The sequence below is a fragment of the Triturus cristatus genome, chromosome 5_2, assembly GCF_964204655.1.
Source record: "Triturus cristatus chromosome 5_2, aTriCri1.1, whole genome shotgun sequence".
NCBI classification, from domain to species: Eukaryota; Metazoa; Chordata; class Amphibia; order Caudata; family Salamandridae; genus Triturus; species Triturus cristatus.
In genome coordinates this window covers 446,242,123-446,255,454 of record NC_140588.1, presented here as the reverse complement: position 1 = coordinate 446,255,454, position 13,332 = coordinate 446,242,123, and positions in this window count along the sequence as shown.

The window sequence follows — 13,332 nt, the reverse complement described above, 5'->3', positions numbered from 1 at the left end:
TGCATAGGTGCCGTCCCCGCATTCCCCAGCACTGCCATCGGATGCTTCCCTCTTACCCGGACAGGCCCAATACTTCCGTGTCTTGGGGTGGCGGCGAGGCTTTGCTCGGCTGTGTAATAGATGTTTTCCTCTCCCACCCACTGGCAACAGACATTCCGAGGGTTACAGTGCAAACATTTCAACAGCTTCCTTAAAGAGTGTGTGTGTGTGTGGGGGGGGGGGGGATTTACACCCAACATGTATTCTGGGCTCCGAATAGGCCACAGTTCACAATCCAGAGCAATCAAGTTATTATTATTATTTTTTTAAGTAACGTCCATCACTTGTTTCTCGCGTTCTCAGCTGAAAGTTAAAAGTTGAAGCCGGGTGACCTTGTTTCTAGGATGTGCCGAGCGGTCCACATGAAAGAAAAACAAGCACACCACTGCCTTTCTCCGAGGCAAAGCAGAAATGCCTCGGAGAAACGCAGTGGCGTTTTCGGATTCGGGGGCGTGTTTCTTTTTCTCTCCTCTTGCCATTGGCTGGAGGAGAGAAAAACACGCCCAGCGAAATGCAACGAAAAAACACGCCACCGAATCCGAAAAGGACGGGGCTTGTTTTGCTTGACAAGCCTCTTCTCCAATGGCTGGCCAACATTTAAGAGGCCAGCCAATGGAGAAGAGGAGAGAAGAGGGGCGGGTTCAAGCCCCTCTTCTCCAAGTCATTAAATCTCGGAGCGAGACTGCGCAAGCGCAGCCCTCGAGCCGAGACCTAAAAAGGGAGAATTAAAGCATTACAATTGCAATTCACAAGAAATAAAACAATTAACATTATAACACACTATGTCACTACCCAAATAGTCAATCTGCCAGATGGGCCTTCAAATAGGGCTGAGAAAAATGGGGGGTGATCTTGCGCAAGGGATCGGGGAGGTTGTCTGCCAGGCCGATCTGTCCCCCAGGTGGGGCAGAAAACAGCAGACAGAATTGTGCCCCCCTTGCTAAAGAAATAAATCCCTGGTGCCAAGTAGGGTTTTCTGCCTCCCCCCTCCCGCATAGGGCCGAAAGGCCAAAAAAGTGGCAGATCTGTTCCCAGGAGAGGCAGAAAAATTATTAACCAAACTTTACCGCCTTGGAAGCAACCACATCGCTTTCATTACACACAAAACAAAATCCCTGGTACCTAATGGATTTTCTGCCCCCCCCCCCCCCCCGGGTGCAAGAAGGCCAAAAAAACAGGCCAATCGGCCCCAGGGGGGGGGCAGAATACACACATAAACAAATCTGCCCCCTGGAAGCGACCCTTGTCCAAGAGGTCGCTTCCATTTTAATTTTAAATAACTCCCTGGTGTCTAGTGGGGTCTTCTGCCATCCCCTGGGGGCAGAAAGGCCAAATAAACGGGCCGATCTGCCCCGGGGGGTGCAGAATACACATTAAAAAAATATGTCCCCTGTAAGCGACCCTTGCCCAAGGGGTCGCTTCCAATTTCTTTATTTTTAAATCCCTGTCTCTAGTGGGCTCTTCTCCCCCACCCCCTGGGGCCAGAAACACATAAAAATGCAGGCGATCTGTCCCCCGGGGGGGGGGGGGGGGGAAAGTCTTAAAACTTATTTAGGCCCATAAGGAAGCGACTGTTGCCCAAGGGGTCGCTTCCATTTAAAATTTAAAACACTCCCTGGTGTCTAGTGGGGTCCAAATAAACGGACAGATCTGCCCCCATGGGGGGCAGAATATACTTTAGAAAAAAATATGGCCCCTGGAAACGACCCTTGCCCAAGGGGTCGCTTCCATTTAAATTTTTAAAACCTCCCTCGCTTTAGTGGGCTTCCTCCCCGCCCCACCTGGGGCCAGAAACGCCAAAAAATGCAGCCGATCTGTCCCCAGGGGGGGCAGAAAAGTCTTTAAAATTATTTAGGCCCAATAGGAAGCGACCCTTGCCCATATATACATATATGTGTGTGTATTTATATAGATATTCATGTTTATTTATGTGTAAATAAGTATTTTCATGCAGTGGATTGGTGACTTAGGAGAACTAAAATAAATGGAAAAGTAATCAAACATTTTATTTTGTTGAGCCTCCTTAGGCAGCAGATGGCAGTAGACTGAATTATGTAATGATTTTGTAATATATTAGTTTGTTGCCAAATTATGTGGTTTTTTATATTCTCTAATCTCATACCTAATTCAATGTCCGTTATTTATTTAATTACAAAAAAATGTTTTTCCAACAGTTACTTTTGCATTGCAGACATTCTTCTTGCAGCTGGCTAGCATACTTTACTTTTGCTACAGCTGTGAAGCAGAGGAATTCACTCGTAATTCAGAATAGAAGGATGACATTTTAATGACCTATGCATAACAGTGGAGAGGCTGTTTATACATGCAGTGTGTCGATTTATTTGAGAGCAAGTATTGGTCTCTGGAACACTTCAATGGACTTGTAAATGTGTCTTTGAGGGAGTTATTTGGTCAAGATATTATTCTAAGAAATGCCTCAAAGAAATTTCAGGAAAACTTGATGTGTGTATGGGGCCTCTGCTCATAAACATGCCAGGCGCTATTGATTTACTTTGGTAACTAGTGTTGCTTTAAAATCCTTTAGCGACCCCACTTCTGAACACTGAGCTGTTCTGGCACCCTGGCTATTGTTATTTTTTCTGAGCCAAACATGTGTCCAATGCTGGAATTTGCAACAGTATTTAAAATAGGAATTTTTTTTACAGGAAACCCCTTGTTTACTCTTGTCTCTCAGACCCCTCAGTTAACTAAAACAAGCACTGGCAGGGTCAATAGATGTGCAGTCAATAGGTTGGTGCTGATATAATGGCTTTGTTAATATCCATGAGCACAACGTTATTACACACCATGATGTATGCAGGCCCGACCACGGCAATACCAATAAATGCAATGTGGATGCACGCCATAAAATGTGTCTGCATAACAATGTGGATACCAGTGTCAATGTATGCCATAATCTATGGTCCCATAACAAAGTCAAAATCAGTATAAACAATATCGATGTACGCTCTGACAACGTACACACAATAATGAGGCAGTCTGTAAAAATTATATCTATGACCATCATGTTAATTGTACACATTTTAACAAATTCATATAATTGTTGTTTTACTTATCCAAGGTGACCTCTCCATCAACCCAGAGTCAGAGATATGTGGTAAGACAGGCCCGGCGACCCAAACCCGAGCCTACAGATTGACATGTCACAGGTGGGGGTTACAATTAGCCCAAAGACAAACGCGCACCCAGGGAAAACCCTGATCGATCCCACAGATAGGCAGTTACACCACAAACAGGGCAGAGGAAATTGGCCCCATAAAACAAGTTTGGCCAAAGACGTGCGTTCTCAAACTATCACAAAGATAGATGCCACATAGAGTTAGGAACACTCAGCCATTTACGACATAGCATACACACCACATGTAGTTATCACACGCTCCCCATGCTGGACATCTTGACACATACACACTGGCCCACACTAACTCTCCCCGAGGTCGAGAGCCACTTATGTCTTCTTATCAGATGTTGTACATGTTGTTTATGACTAGGCCAAGAATATCACATCAATTTATTGTACCTCATGAATGGTATAAATGGTCGGCCAAAACAAGAGACTTTCCTCAGATGCCACTCTGTCGATACTCTGCCAGCAGCTGCATTTAATTAAAAAACTTTTTCCTGTTTTGTCAAATACCTCTTGTGTTCTCATTTTTTCAGGTAAATTCATATCCTAGCAACAGCTTTGCCAAAGCTTTTTAATGTAAAGTTCTAAAATGCTGATTGGGCTTGTTGGAACAGGTAAATTAAAACAAGCATTGGCAAAGCCAATAGGTCACGTCTAAGCGAGACATATTGGCTTTGTTAATGTTTTTTATCCTTGCTGTACAGCAGTGCAGCTGCTTTGCAGCATGGATAAAAATAATTTTAAAAGGCTATGATGCAGTAAACTATGGTGCTTTTTTAACTTTCAACCTTGCTGCACAGCAGCCACACAGCTATACAATATTGTAAAGAAAACCTTGACAAAGGAAAATAGCTCCACTATTTGTATTTTCAACTTTTTTTAAGCCATATTGTGGAGTTGTGTGGCTAATGTGCAACATGGTTGAAAGCAAAAAACAAAAAAGTTCTATGATGCGGCTGCCATTTACTGCAACATAGCACTTTTTCACACTCTCAGCCATGCTGCACAGCAGGTGGGTTGCTATACAAAAACAATGAGTAATTAGATCGTGCATAGGCAAGACCGATTGGCTTTGCCGATACTTGTTTCCTAACCTGATGCAAGTAGTCCAACAAAGCAGCTTAGCCTCCTATCAGACATTGACTGTGGCTTTGCCCCTTTCAGCTATGGTTACCAAGTACTTGAAAGTTCATGCACTTTATTTGATTTCACATAGACGATTAATATGATTCCAAAATATTTTGAACTATTCACAGTTTTCTGGCAGTGGCAAGAACTGCATGTTCTGTGAATGTTTACCATGATCAATGAGGAAGGCAGGATCTTGGAGAAGGAGTGTGTGCAGAGCTTAATTTGAGCTGGTGCTTTCCGGTGCTCAGCACCTGCACTTAATTGGTTTCCGGTGCTCAGCACTGGCACCTAATTGGCAACACCATATTTAGAACAGTCTACCACAAGGTAGTGCTGCTCATCTAATTTAGAGATGAGCCGAACAATGATTGTTTAGGAATACAATATACATTAAAATTGCTCATACCAGCCTCCCCAGCCCTTCCTTAACCTTTGGGGACCTGGAATAATCTGAACTGTCGCATTCACATGCGAAAGAGATGGTAACTAGTTGTTTTGGCAGCGATGACAAAGGCGATGGGTGGTGCAAGCTGCATTAGCCTCCTGGTCAGACCCCTGGCACTTAATATTTTACAAATTAAGCACTGAAGACCGATGTGGACTATGCTAGTCAACACATTATGTGATTCTTCTGGGTAGATCAATTAATCTCCTGGTGCCTAAAGTAATAATAACAACAACAAAAAATGAATGGGAACTTGTGTAATGTAACGGGTGCTCGTGTAAGTGCTCCAATACGTAGTCAATTACTCAGTGTATCTTGGCAGACGGGAGCTGTGCTGCAGTGTGGGCTTGCTGCTGAAGTTTGATATAGCAAGTTGTTCATGTTCCACTAGAGGGCGCTGATTACTAACAGGCTGATGGTCATGGACGCAATCGCGGATTGCAGACTCTTTTCCCGAAATAGATCATGATAATTGACAATATGGATCAACGCACAGCAGCTGATTCTCATGACAGAGCAGGGAGCATCGTGCAAATTATGCTTGCATACAACACATAGAGTGCCAACAAAGCTGACGATTTTGGAACTGGCGAGCAAGGTCGGTTTAACATTATGATCCTGGGCAAATCACTTATTCTCCTCTTTAAAGAAGAAAAACAACGAATGTGAACTTGGGTAATGTAACTGATACTTTCGGGTCGGCTTGAATTAGCGCTATAAAAAAAATGCCAAAAAAGGAAAAATAGTACCTCAATCCCAGAACGAGAGGCGTGGTGACTGGTTAAAATGAATTAATCCGTACTTGGGGTGTTCACCGCACAAAGAAAAGTAAGTGAGGCCTAGCGTATTCTGCCGAATTAGAAGGCAGCAAACAAAGAAGAGTGATCTTGATGCCAACAGATGCATGCAGAAGCAGGCGAACGCACAGAGACTATTTTGGAATGGCTTAGTTCCAAAATGCCCAGAGGGTGCTTGTATGTTTGCACGTGCGTCATGTCTCATACATCTATTTGCTTCACCACGCATGCAGGCAAATGCATGCATCTCAGCTCACAGCGGACATTTTGGCATTTTTTTAAGGTTCTAACATGGCCGATACGTTAAAATGATAAAATGGGAAACAAGCTAGATTAATGTGTGCTAAAATGCAAATAATAAAAATTAAACATGTTTTTAAAATGGTTAGCGGAACGGAGATGGCTAGGCATGGATAAGCATGGAGACCGTGGAAGGGATGGAGAAAGGAGTGAATGAGGATTTAATAAACCAAGAGAACACGCATTGCCAAGGGCCTACCACATCAACAAAAAAAAAAAATGTAAACTTAGAAAAGAAAATAAGAACATTGTGTGTGTGATCTACTTGTTAAAGTTCTCATCCATGAAAAACCGTAGGCTGATACATGGACAACCACTAAAGCACAGGCCTAAAGGCAAACCACAGTAGCCAATGGTTCACAAAAGTTCTCCTGAGCACCAATCAAAGTCCAATTTCAGAGTGCACCAGGTATTGGTAATTCTTCTCTTCACTTTATTTCTTTGACTTCACACATGTACAAAAGTCCTCCGCAAAACTTGTAGCGAACATGTGTTTTGTCACACGGTAATCACTTCATATCCTGTGGTTACCTTCTTGTCCCTGTAAATAGAGGTACACGCTGAATGCTACACGGATCTGGGAGGACTCTCCCGTTGTTGCAATACATTCGAGGTGTTTACTGACGGGGTCTGAAGAATCTTTTTATGGAGACAAGACGATAACCACAGGATATGAAGTGATTATCTTATAAATTTGACTCCTCACACTAGTATCGAATTTTGAATTTGGTGCCTTGATGTTTGCATGCCCTGAGGGAGTCAAAGGTTGATTTACCTTGTGACGAAACATGTGATGTCTACAAGTTTTGCTGAAGACTTTTGAACGTTTGTGAAACCAAAGAAATAAAGTGTAGAAAAGAATTATCAATACCTGTTGGACTCTGAATTTGTGAAATCAAACTCAAGGAGATGATGGACAGAGCGTAGAAACTTTTCAGACACTCTCCCCTAGTCACAGATCTCGGTTGAATCCATCATCGTTCTTTAGCTCACCTCACCACCCCAGTTCAGACCCAGCCATATGCAAATCAGTCTTGACCTTGTTCCTCATGGGAACAGTCCAGCCCGAAATGCCATGCCATGTCTGTCCTGGAACGGAAACAAGCATCCTTGGACCGGTTTGAGGGTAACACCCCTCATCAGCCGGGCAAGCTTGAATCCAGTGGCAAACTGAGCAAGGGTCCCATGTCTGGGCATGTCTTGCCAACTTAGGGAAAACAAAGCAAACACAAGGATGGAACACTGAAAATCTTCTCTGTATTTGGACATTTATTGGTGGTCAGGAGAAATTTTGTGAATGTTAGTGTGAGAACATCTGTCCAAACTATTGTGAGTGCCTGTGGCCACTTCTTATCCCTAGAGCACCTGAAACATTTCCAGATTAGATAAATGGATAAACACAGTTTTCGCAGTCATCAACCCTGCCACTTCCCTATTTCCATCACAGTAGCCAAAGAATGAATGAGGCACTACAAAAACCCCTTTCTGTTTGTGCATGCATGTATGTGTATGTTGTATGTTAAATTATATGTTGTTGTGTGTGACATAATGAACTCTTTCCACACAAGAAAAGCAGAATAGGGATGGGAGGTTGGTGGAGCAGCACGGCACAATAGATGATCAGTGGTGGGGAATAAGAAAGGTGACAGACTGCGGGGGTGGGGTCTATGCATTAACAAGCATTTACAATGCAATAGGTCTCACATTGGTTAAACTTTGAGCTATTGTCGTTGCAAATGCAAATGTTTGTTACATTTCTTTTGGGTTTAAAAAAATATCCTAGCAGTAGCATAAGTAATAAAATATATTCCATGAAGCAAGGAAAGGGTGCAGTACCTTATGTGGCTAATAGAGGTCACTTTACAACTCCACAGGGACACCAAGTACCAGCCTGTGATAGTGCACCCTTTCCTTGCTTAGTGATTTTTTTTTTATTACTTATGCTACTGCTGGGATTTTTTTTTTAAACCACGCATTTGCAACACGAATAGCTCAAAGTTTCAATAATGTGATACCTATTGCATTGCAAATGCTTGTTAATTTTGACAACGTATAACAGAGGTATGTGTGGAAAAAAGCTATATGGTTTCAGAAATCTTTGCAATCAGAAAAGCTTATTGGTATTAGGAGCAAACAATTTGCATTGGCAAAAAGTTAGCCTGTTTGGTCTACATTTTGAGGTGATGCATGGTCATATTTGCATCCACAGCATTTACATTAAAGTGAATGCAGAACTTTCCATAACTGGAGCAATTTTGGCCATGTTTTAAATTCCTGGATGCAAAGAGAAATGCTAGAAGACTGTGTTTGCATATGTTGGAGAGCATGCTGAAATCTTCCAAAATGTGCAATCACTCACTTGCGGTTCAAATGCAGATTACATCATTTTCAACGTCACATTTCTTTCAAGAGGAAACAAATATGGAATGTATAAATACAACTATTTCCACATGTCAGGGGCGACTGTTGATTAGCTTGCTGGTACGATAGTCCATGGGCCTGAACATTAGTGAGATGCTTAATTTCCAGAAGGTTATAACGCATAAGCCTTATTCTGCAGATCCATTTTTATGTATCTCTGAACTGCATCCAATACAAAACCTCAAGTAATTACCTGTGCACACGCTTTGTTCATTAAAGAAAAGACGCTATGCAACTCATGAAGCAGCCTGCATATTTAAGAAAAAAAGCATTGGCAACGCTAATCGGTCTCGCTCGTTTGTATAGTTGAGACCGGGTGGCAGAGGAAACAAGACGCGCGGCCGCCATTATTTAATATGCTAATAAAACAAGTGGGAGGGGTGGGGGAGTGCACGCGCGCGTATGCTAAGCAGCAGCTGTTTGCTCTTTTTCAAAGCACACACTCATGCTTGTGGCACACCGCTGCGCACTCCCGCAAGCTGTATGCCACCACAAGCTCGAGTATGTGCTTGGAAAAAGAGCAAATGACGGCTAAAGGTCTCCTAAAAGGAGACCTAAAAAAGCAACATTATAAAATGAACTGAGGCAGTGTGTGTGTGAATGACATTTTCAAGCACTTCTCAAAATAAAATGTCATTAGTGATACCAGCGCTAATGGACAGCCCCCGAAGCCAGTGGTGTAACTCTATCCCCTGCAGCTACTACAGCACAGTGGGCCTGAGCTCCCATGGGCCCCCTCCAGACTGTGCACGATCAGCAGACCCATGCCCTTTGAGCTCCTGACTGGGTCCAGAGCTTGGGGGGAGGGGGGACCCTCCATGTACATTGCAGGGGGCCCTCTCAAGTTTTATGTTACTGCCTAAAGCCAGTGCCTATAGCCATTGGAATCATAGTAGCCAATAGGTGTTCGAGGCCCTCCTCCACCCACAGGCTCCTGCCTGCACCTCATCCCTGGTGGTCCAGTGGAAGAGCACTCTGCTCTTCTGTTGTTCTCCCTGTGCCTCTCTTTGCCTCTTTCCTATTGTGTCCTCTTTTTCTCTTTCCTTTGTTTTGCCCTTCTGTCACTTTTTACTTTTTCACTTCTCACTCTCCTCTCTCTTTCCTTGGTTTTCCTTCATTTTCCCCTGACCTCTACTGCCCCTGTGGACCCTCCCCCACCAGGGTGTCCTTCGCTCCCACCTCCCTGCTGATCCGCCCTCCCCGATCCCTACTTAATGGTAGCCACTGAGTAGCTACGCAGTGGACATGCGCAGCAGGTGCACCAGCTGCGCACTGAATGCACGCCAAAGGCAAGCCCATCTGCTCCTGTCTGCACCCATTTGCAACCTGACCGTGACCAGCGTGAGGGACCCTAGTCCTCTTAACCACCATCACTACAACTCCAGCACCGTCAACGATCTCAATCCTGGACGCAACAATAACTGCCAGCTCTCAAAACTAAACAACATCCACGGCCCTCTCTCCTGTCTACACTGCCGCAGCACCTTCACCCAGCTCCGTACCCCAGCAGCATCTCCCAACCTACTGGACTGGACATCAACACTCACAAACCACTCAACTGCATCCTCCTCAATGTACCTTCCCTACACAGGCCATAGAAATCTGGGAGTTCCTCAGTAACTACTCGTCCGACTTTGCCTTCTTCACGAGAACCTGGACCAAGCCAACTCTGCACCCAACATCACTACTGCTATTCCCGACGGATGCAAGATCTTGTGCAAGGACCACCCCATCCATCCAGAAGGAGGCATTGCTGTCTTTCACAAAAGCACCCTTTGCGTGTCCACCCTCCTGGACAACACTACGACCCTCATAGAGCACCTCCACTTCCAGATCCAGACCAACCACAAAACAACTCTCCGTGGAACCCTCATCTACAGGCCGCATGGCCCCATGCTCCCTTTACCGACGCCATCACCGACCTCATCGTACCCCACGCCCTCGCATCCACCGACTACATCCTTCTCGGAGACCTAAACCTCCACCTGGATAAACACGATGCCTCCAACAACGATAGAAATAACCTTGAAGACCATGAAAAGCATCCACTGTGGAGCACCCTCAGACCCCTGACTACACCACATCTGCCACAGAGCTGCCTCTGCCATCGGACCCGCACTACATTGGACGATCAACTTCTCCTTCAAGACCGCCAAAGTCAACCCCCTCTGCAAGAATCCCTACGAGGACCCAAGGGACCTCAAGAACTTCAGGACCATCTCCATGCTTCCTTTCGCAGCCAAGGTTATTGAAATGGCCATCAACACCCAGCTGAACTGGCAGAACTCAGTGGCTCAGACTCCCTTCCTACCTCTCAGAACTGAGAGAGACCAACTGTGGAGTGTCCCAGGGCTCCTCCCTCAACCCTACCGACAAAGACCAACTGTGGTGTACCCCAGGGCTCCTATCTCAGCCCCACCCTCTTCAACGTCCACATGGGCCCCCCTCACAACCATTGTCAGGAACCACGGGCTCAACCTCATCTCATATGCTGATGACACCCAGCTGATCCTCTCCCTCAACATTGAACCCAACATCACCACACACAACTTTCAAGAAGCGATGAAAGCCGTTGCCACCTGGACGAAGAACAGCTGCCTGAAACTCAACTCAGAAAAGACAAAAGTCTTCATTCTTGGCTCCACCCACTCTGCATGGAACGACTCCTGGTGACCACCCCTCAGAAATCCCCCAACCCCGATGGACCACGCATGAAATCTCGGCATCATACTAGACTCATCGCTCACAATGAACCGCCAGATTAATGCAGTCTCCTTGACCTGCTTCAACACCCTGCAGATACTTTGAAAGACCTTCAGATGGATCCAGCTGAATCCAGAAAAACTGTCACGTACGCACTCATCAACAGCAGGCTGAACTACGGCGTTGCTCTCTACGCCGGAATCAACGAGAAGCTCTTTCACAACCTCAAGTCTGTCCAGAATGCTGCAGCCAGAATGATCCTCAACATTCCCAGTTGCAGTCACATCACCCTACACCTCAGTGATCTCCACTGGCTTCCAGTCGAAAGAAGAATAGGCTTCTTCAAACTCCTCACCCACGCATACAAGGCCCTTCACAACACTGAACCTGCATACCTGAACAGCCGCCTCTCCTTCCACACACCCAAATGGTACCTCCGCTCAACCCAACTCTCACTGGCCACTGTCCAACGTATCAGCAAGACTAGAACGGGAGGAAATTCCTTCTCCTACCTCGCAGCCAATGCCTGGAACACTCTCCCCCTCCACCTCCGGCAATGTCCCACATTGCCCCAGTTCAGGAAGGACCTCAAGATCTGTTTTATTGAGTGACCCCAGCACTCAACGGAGCCACCTCCCTTACCCCCCAGTGCCTTGAGACCGTCACGGGTGGGTAGGTTTGCTTTCCCAACCCTGATTTATTGATTGAGTGACTGTAAAAGGCTGTGAAAAAACCCTTTCTCATGCATATGCGTATATGTATGTTGTGTGTTTTGTGGTTGTGCATGATGATATTAACAGTTCATTTTCAGCATTAGTTATTAAGCATCAGGCAAATGAGGTGCATTTCTTGCATATGATTCACACAGTAGCTATTAGTAGTGAAGCAGGTGCAGTGACACCAGGGTTCCGAAGTTAAGGGGCTCACGTTAGTGGCTACGTTTTACTAATACATCAGAGGAGGGGAGCCTAATTTCCTTGTTGCATTAGGACCAATGACGTTCTTTTTGCACCACTGACTCCATGCGGTATATCATTATGTCAGAAGCTAACTGGCAGCTGTACTGAGGTGCTGGAAAAGCCTAAGTACAACATCATCTTATCTTGCAGGCATGTCATTTGGAAGTTGTGACGGGCTGTGTATGTTAGGTTACCATTTGTATTGATGGAACTCTCAAGAGTTCATTTTTTATGCTCAGTGTCTCATCAATGCCTGTGAGGGCAGGCCACTGCAGTGCTTTCCAAATCCAAGTGGTGTGTGCTGTCTACGCCAGATTCTCCTTCCTTCTTCACTCCAGGGCTGATGTGCCAGGCAGAGGCTGCAGAGCGCATATGTGGGCTACAGCTTGGAGTTGGAAATCCTTGATGCTTCGTCGGTGTCACAGGCGTAGGCCCAAACTTCAGGGGGCAAGGACTAACACTTTGAACAGTGATGGTGGGGTCATCTTCAGAACTAGTATGAAAAAAAAATGAGGGTCTCTCTTTACTAGTGTAGCACTCTGGAATATGGTGTGTCATTTTTCTGCCCAATATGTGGCCAATTATGCATTTTAAAACACAGTAGATCAATGACATTGTGGGAAAGGGGGGGCAGGAGGCCTTCTCAAGGAGATTTTGCAGAATGGATGGCAAATACAAAATTGTAGGAGACATTGGGTCATTAGAACTTGCAGGATTTGGAATTTAGGAATTTAGGGTTCTAATTTCAAGTACAAACATAGACAATTGGTATAGTCCAAAACATACTTTGCAAATTGCATTGGCCTCAACCAATTAGGACTTCAAAAACCTCTTTTTCAAGATATTCACACACAAAGACTGTCTAGGAAAATCAGAAGCAAATAACAGAGAATCAGTTTGGAAGGTCAGTAGCAAACAGATAGAATAAGTACATTTGCAGGATAGGATATCAGAACACAGTCAATTGTGCTTCTGTCAGGCAGAAAGATGCTTCATGCCAGGTTTTATAACACATAGAATGTTGAAGTCGCAATCCATTGATACCTCACGGTAACCATTATTTCCATCTTCCATCAGATATTCATTATTTTATATTCTTGTGCACTCCCGTAGCCAGAAATGCAACCTACATGATGAAAGATGTCAATGGCACATCAGTCGCAGAAACTAAACACAAAGGGCCTGAGTCACAAAGGTAAACTTAGACCAAAAGTTTAAGTTTAGACCTGAAATCTAAGTTTAGACCTAAAGTCTATCTTTACTAATAGTAAAGTTATACTTTTGGTCTAAGTTTAGACCAAAATTCTAATTTAGACCAAAAGTCTAACTTTACGACTACTAAGGTTAGACTTTTGGTCTAAGTTTGGACCTAAAGTCTAACTTAGACCAAAA